This window comes from Sminthopsis crassicaudata, chromosome X (genome assembly GCF_048593235.1).
Source record: "Sminthopsis crassicaudata isolate SCR6 chromosome X, ASM4859323v1, whole genome shotgun sequence".
NCBI lineage: Eukaryota > Metazoa > Chordata > Mammalia > Dasyuromorphia > Dasyuridae > Sminthopsis > Sminthopsis crassicaudata.
The window spans coordinates 81,531,712-81,539,003 of record NC_133623.1 but is presented as its reverse complement, the minus strand read 5'-3'; the positions used below and the strand labels follow the sequence as shown (position 1 = coordinate 81,539,003).

The 7,292-nt window shown below is 38.3% G+C and overlaps 1 long non-coding RNA gene across 1 annotated transcript; it reads left to right on the top strand.

Moving 5' to 3' along the window:
- The first annotated feature begins 1,198 nt into the window (after positions 1-1,198).
- On the top strand, positions 1,199-6,655 carry LOC141548560 (uncharacterized). Its single transcript, XR_012484000.1, has 3 exons — positions 1,199-1,319; positions 2,931-3,640; positions 6,040-6,655. It is a non-coding gene; the product is annotated as an uncharacterized LOC141548560 (long non-coding RNA).
- The last annotated feature ends 637 nt before the right edge of the window (positions 6,656-7,292 follow it).

Genomic DNA, 7,292 nt, shown 5'->3' with positions numbered 1-7,292 from the left:
AAAGCCAATTTCTCTGGATCCCAGAGTGGTAGGAATGGTAGCAATAGATAATAAGACTAGAAGGATAGATTGGAACCAGGTTGTAAAAGGCTTTAAAGACTAAGGAGTGGAATGTTCACTTGATTCTAGAGACAGTAGGTTAATTGAATAGAAAAGTGATGTTGATGAGGTTGAGGTCTGGCACCAAATGATGAGGTCCTGGGTAACTAGGTGGAGTTGGCAGAGAAAATCCAAAGTACTGATAAGATTATAGCACTCCCTAAGACAATCAAGGAAGAACCCTGAAGGGGATCAACACAGCCTTATAATCTCATTCCTGTGGAGATCTTGGGAAACTCTACCTTACAGTATCCAATCAGAAAGCCAAGTTATGATGTCAACCCCTGCCCCCAGGTCAAATTTCCCCTATGAATCTGGTTCTGGCTCATGTTATCTCGGCTAATCCCTGTTGGGGATAGGCTGCCACTGTATTCTACTTTGTGGTGTCTTTCTCCAAGGAAAACATTGTTGGGGCAAATGGACCCCAGCAAAATACTACCCAACATCTGAGTGTGTAGAGGGCCAGTACTGAATGAGTCCATTACAGGAATAGCTCAGTCCAATATTACTTAAGACCTATTCTATGTAAGGGAGAACAATTCAAAGCATTGGCTTAAATCTCCCTTAACAATGAATGAGATATACTTGAGATAAATATAGGATAATCTTGATGGAGAATGCATGTGACAGGAACCAGGCAGAAAAATGATGCTATTTATAATTCTGTTTTGATGAATACCTTGTTATTAATAATTACTGTTATGTATGACCCTGTTACAATAGATATCTTGTTAGTGCTAATTAAGATGGAACTGAAATGTCAAAGTATGGTCTATAGTCCAGTGGTCCTCAAACTTTTTAACTTTTTAAATAGGGGGCCAGTTCACTGTCCCTCAGACTGTTGGAGGGCCGGACTATAGTAAAAACAAAAGCTCCCACTCTATCTCTGCCCCTCTGCGGCAGGCCGCATCTGACCCGCAGGCCGTAGTTTGAGAACCCCTGGTCTATATGTTAACCCTGGAATGTACATAGTGCCAGCTGGAGGTAGCTCGTGTTAATGCAACAATAGCTTAAAGAGTTTATAAACTCTGGCTCTCAGGTTAATAAATGAAAAATACAAGACATTTTCCACCTGGCTTGTGCATAATCAATTCATGCTCACACTCTCGATATTCACTGGAGCTGGACTCCAGCAATTGGCACCTGAGAAGACAGAGACTTGAATGACCTGGCAAAGGAGAGAGACCTCTTGGTGAGCTCAATGATTAAAGAAAAATAAGGTAAGCAACAGGTGAGAGCTTATCATCAGGCTAACACAAGGATTCAGATATAAAATGTAAGATGTAAGATTGATTTTTGTCAATTATATCAATAGAATGCGCAAATTGAATGGTAATAGGGCAAAATCAATCAGGTGACAGGGACAGAGAGACATCCTATACAAAAATCATGCAAGGACCCAATGAGACCTTTGCTGACTTTGTCAATTCATTAATTATTAAGTTTTCAGTCAGCATGGGGAGGCAGTTTAAATTTTATTGAAATAACTTGCCCTTGAAAATGCTAATACCAATTATAAGAAAGCATAAGCTGGAGGAAAACCCAAAATGCCTTTAGTAGAAATGATCCAAGGTGTCAGAATGCTGGGACTTCTACTTTTCAAGCTGCAGTCATGGTTGCTATGCTAACAATCTCAGAATTTTTCGAATTTTCATAGATGCTATCATCGTGGACCATTTGGTCATAGGAGGAAAACCTCTACTGCCCAAAAAGTTGTACTTCATCGCAATTCAGCAGACAAACCTTTGACGTGTCACAATGCAGGAAGGGTAGACGCTGGGCTTCTGAATATTGCTCTCAGAATGATAGAAAAGGTAATGTGAGATTGGGAAACCATCTCCAGTGCCAGCTCCGGTCCACTCAACAAATGAGAGTTACACTTTCCCTTAGCCTCCCTTCAAGTGGTGCCTACAAACAATAGAGTGCTACCCTGAATTACTAACAATATAGGAATAGGCTCTCTCCCCACTGGAGTCTCAGGTCCTTCTCCTTCTGGCATACTATGTCTCATTTTAGGATGCCGTTTACAGGCATTGCTAGGGATTAAGGTTGTGCCTGGAGTAGTAGATTCTGATTCTTTGGAGAAAATATGTATTCTTTGCTATGACACTCCTCACCATCCTATTTTAATTAAAAAAAAAAAGGGGGGGGAGAGGATAGCACATTTACTCAAAATAACTTACAAAACAGTAGGAAAAAATATAAAAAATTCGGGGTGGTGGAGGTTTTGGGAATACAGGAAAAGAGGCATTCTGGATGCAATCCATCACTGATTCTGGGCCATTTTTAAAATAGAAATTAGAAGGGATAATTTAGTTATTCTAAATGATTATCAAAAATTGTTGGGGATATTAATTGGATAAGACTGAATTTAGAGGTACATGAATTGACAAAATTGTTCATAATTTTAAGAGGATTCTAACCCTAATTCAAAAAGAAGTCTGAAGATCAGCTGCAAGCAGATGGTATTTACAGATGCTACTAATAAACAATTATCCTCTTGATAAATATTCTACCTACTGCTAAATAGGTTTTAACACCCCATTTGAATCTACATGGTATGTTGAGTTATATGCAATTATTATCGCACTGTATATTGTTCAAGAACCTCTTAATGTTTTTTCAGATGGCAGAAACCTCCCCTGCTGGTTAAATGAGATTTGTTTAATGTTTTAATGGTTTATGTTTGCATGATGTTAATAACTGAGGAGTTGTTTTTATTTTTCAAGTTTATGGCTTTTGGCAAAGTTGAAACAGTCCCCTTCCATGTCATTTTTGTCTGTGTCTGTGTCTCTGTGCAAAATGTCGGTCATGTTTGTTCTGTGAGCTAGATTTTGTTACCTGGAAAGATTTAACATCCTTGACTCCTGCCTTAAAAGGAAAAAAAGCCCGACTTTTTCCTGTGGACCCCAGTTCTGGCCAAACTGAGGGATACAGAAATAAAGTCAGCTAATTAAATGCAAACATGACAGCAGATTCTCAAGGTTTTGAGAGAAATGGTTAAGAAATTCGGCAACTCCTCATTCGAAGATTACAACACAACAACAACAATCTTGTCTGGGGTCTCCTACTCCATTGGGAAAGCCCCCCAGAAGGTATTAAGGATGGACCCTCTCCACAACCCTGATCACTCAGCTGCTCTACCCTCCAGAGTCCTAACAAGAGCAATATAACCCGATTCTCTCTGTTTGCTAATTTCTCTCATCGCAGATCAGATTAAGAAAAAAGAATGCTAAAGAACTGTAGGGATACTCAAATTCTGCCACACATGTGCAAATAGGGGAAGCAGCAACATCCATGGAGACCTCACACAACCCTGCCCAAATACCTCCCCCACCCAGCTTGTGGGCATGGGGATGAAGTGAGGGTCAGCGTTCCCTAGACCCTGGCACCTGAAACTATCATCAAAGGGAGATCCTGCCACCAGTCACTCCAGCCTTCAGCAGCTTCTGTCCAGGAACTGCCTGGGAAGAATCCAGGTACCCTGGCAGCACCCAGCATGGCAGTGTGAGGGGAGAAAGCCAGTGTGCCTCTGCTTTTGGTAAGCCCACCATTCTGTTTCAATTACACAAATGTATTAGCTAGGTAATTGATGGCAAATTTTTGTATCTCTGTCCAGTTTTCTGATTTGTAAAGAGAAATAATAGTGGTTGTTGTTGTGAAGATCACATGATTGCAAAAGTGCTTAGCATAAAACAAATGCTATGTGAATGTTAACTTCTTTATAGGATATAGTTGCTTCATAATTTGTTAACTTACATGGGCTTTTCAATGTGAGCAACATACAATGCCAAGGTGGAGATAAATTATTTGTGTGTGTATGAAAATTAAATTAAGCAAATCCAATTAAATTAAGGCTGAGGCAGGACTAGGGGAATAGTGCATAGAGGAAAGAGTCTCTCTTTCTTCCCCTTTCTGCTACAGCAGGGATACATACACCAAGCATGAGAGGGAGAGAAAGAAAATATACATAATTCAGTGAAATTTGTTATTTGAGATATGATAATAAAAGCAGTTTTAAAGGAGCTCTAGTCAAAGCCCATTAAAGGGATGTGTAAATTGTAATCTATTTGCATTAACTGTGTTTACAAAAGATTTAAGAGTTTGGAAACTAGGAAAACAGAAAAGCAGTTCCCTGCTGCTTTAAAAACTCTGGCAACAGTTATCTAGAGTCAGACTTCTGAGGGCCCAGGCACAAAAAAACTGACATCTTAACTCTTTCCTGGCTCACAAAAGAGAAATGATTTGTATGAATTGGAAATTATCCAAATGGGAATTTAGTTTGTCTGGAACATTTAATTGGAATTTAAGGAATCACATGAAGTAAAGTTAAGTCAATCTTTAAATATCTGTTCTGTCTTAATTAAAAAAAAAATTTGTCCTGTTTTCTTCCTAAAACAAAAGGGAAACTTATTTAAGGGAATGGAAATCCTCCCTGAGAACTTCTAAAGCTCAACCGCTTGGGGACAGCATAAATGTAACAACTAGAAGAAGGTGGATAGTTTATTTAGCCTTGATAATCCCGTTTTATACTATTTTCTAATTTAGGAAATTAGGTATTTTTACCTTTGTTAGAAAATTAAGAGGGAAATTGCAGCTAAGACTATTTACCTTACTTAGGAAAAATCTAAAATTATCAACTAAGTTACTTGGAGCTATGTCATCATATTAAATCTGAAACTGGATACATTACTGTGTGGAACAAGAGGGAGGAGGTAAAAGCCTTATCAGTTCACCTTCAAATATGAAGGTGTGGAGCACCTTTCCTTCTTCACAGAGTGGGGGGAGCCCATGAAAACACTAAGAATGGTTGGGGTGGCCAACAGCAAGCTCAGCCCCTTCCTTGGGATCTCCGTCAACTTCCCTTCATTTGTAAGCTTGCCAGTTTTTTTGAAACCATCAGGGTAAACAAGGTCATCAGCCCTGAGAAATGAACCTGTTAAGAATGTATAGTGACTAAATAAGGAATGTGTTTACTAAGAATCTATAAGCTTGTTTGATCCTTTGTACCAGGAGAAGTTTAAACATTTAAAACAAGTTAAACAAAATCTCCTATGAGTATAAGTCCTGGTAAAGTCTCTCAAAATAAGTTATCTAGCCCTAAGCTGCTATTAGTAGAATTTGCTCTTAGAGATAAAAACCTCTTGGGACTGTAGCTGATATTCTTTTGAGTTTTGAATTTGATTGTCTGATCATTAAGTTAGTAACCCCACCAGCTGAGAGAAATACCATAAGCTACTCAGAGAAACGTGACCCTGAACTGCTACAGGTGGAGGTCTGTATCCGGACAAGAGTTGGGAGGACAACCTTGGCCTCTGCTCAAGGTGGGATCCCTCTGACTCAGTTCCCCAGTTGTGTCTCCTTCAATAAGAAGCCACCTGATTATTCCTGAGTCTAGCTATATGATTTAACTGTTATAATTGGATAACAAACTGAGCTAAGAATGCTTTATCTTGTCATGTGTATGCTCCCATGTTGAGGCCTGAAGAACCAGTTTGGATGATATTATAATCATACCCCTATATTTTCCTCCTATTGCAAATTTCTATAATTACAGTAAATGGTCAATAGAACTGGCTATGAGCACAATTCAATTATATAATATCTTGTTTTCAATCTGAAAATATGTAGTCCTAAATAATTTGGTGAATGAGTATTTAGCCTAGTCATCTGTTACTATTTGTTTATGTCTGTATGAAATAAGGCCCTTAAAGGTTTTCAAAATAATGAGAGAACAATGAACATAATTGACGGTAAGACTGTTATTTTATTGTATATTAAAACTAAATTATATACTGTGTGCCCTGTGACACAAATATATTTTATTACATGAAAAGCTGCTGTACTGGCCTCTCTACAGTTTATAGCAGTCCTTGTAAACTTGTCTTTCTATCTCAGATTATCCTAACTTCTACTTGTTAGATTTGTTTTGTATTCTAGATTTTGGTCAATTACAGCTGCATTGGCTGGTTTTAAGGAGCTGAATCAACCATTGGATACTTCAATCAGCTCCAGCTTACCCTTCTCCATAAAAAGATGGAACTCTGCAGGTGACTCAGCTCTAGGCCCATTCTCAGCAGGAAGCAGTTTCAGAAGATGAGATCATCACCCCTGTCCCCAGAGGACTTTGGGCACCATTGGTTTGGGGAGGAACTGGAACTGATTAGTGATTGGACTCCAAATTATCCAGTGTCTGGATAGGTCTCCTGTTACAATGTATTTGGGATTTAGGATGGCACAAATTTTCACATTTCACCTATGGGTTTCCCTGATGTTTCAGGCCCCTTGGAAATATAATGTACAACACGCTTGAAATATCTACGGATGTTTCTCATTTCAGATACTGTTTTAAGGAATGGCACTGGAATTCAAATCATGAATGTGCTAGGGAAATATATTGTACAATGTTACAACTGTGTTTTATCCCAATGTCTTGCTTCTAATTCCTTACCTACGGTTATTATTGAACGCCATCTTAGGTGATGGTACCTACTAAGATTAACCACCATTGGTACAGGTCATCAGGTGAACAGGCTTGAGATAACATCAAAAGAAAGTTAGAAAACAAAAGTAGGAAAAGGAGATTTGTTGGATTACTCATTGCTTGAGCAATTATAGCGATTATTACTTCACTTGCTGTTTCAGCTACAGCTCTAACAGAATCTATTCAGACTACCCAATTCGCAGATCAATTAGTAAAAAATGTATCACAAGATCTTAAAGAACAAATTAGTATAGATGAGTTAAAACAAAAACTAAACTTCATGCAACAATCATTAATGTGATTAGGGGATCATGTAAACAATTTGGAAACTCAATTACAACTAGTTTGTAATTATAGATTCACTCATGTATATGGAACTCCGTATTGATGGGATTATGATACCATCAATGTGACATGGCTTCAAATAAGGAACAGAATAAATGGAGTTATATGTGATTCCAACCTCACCTAGGATATATCTGTTGGCTGCTTTAGCAGAAAACATGGCAGACAATAGTGTCTCTGGAATTGATCCTGATAGCATAGCAAAACAAATATTTGAGTGGTTAAAAAAGATAGATCCTGTAAATAATCTGTCTTCTACATATTTTGTTCCTCTTGCATGTGTCATTCTTATCCTCATTGGCTTAGTCCCTTGTGTTTTCCAGTATGTTTTTCAATTGTCAGCTATGGGAACTAAAGTTCATAG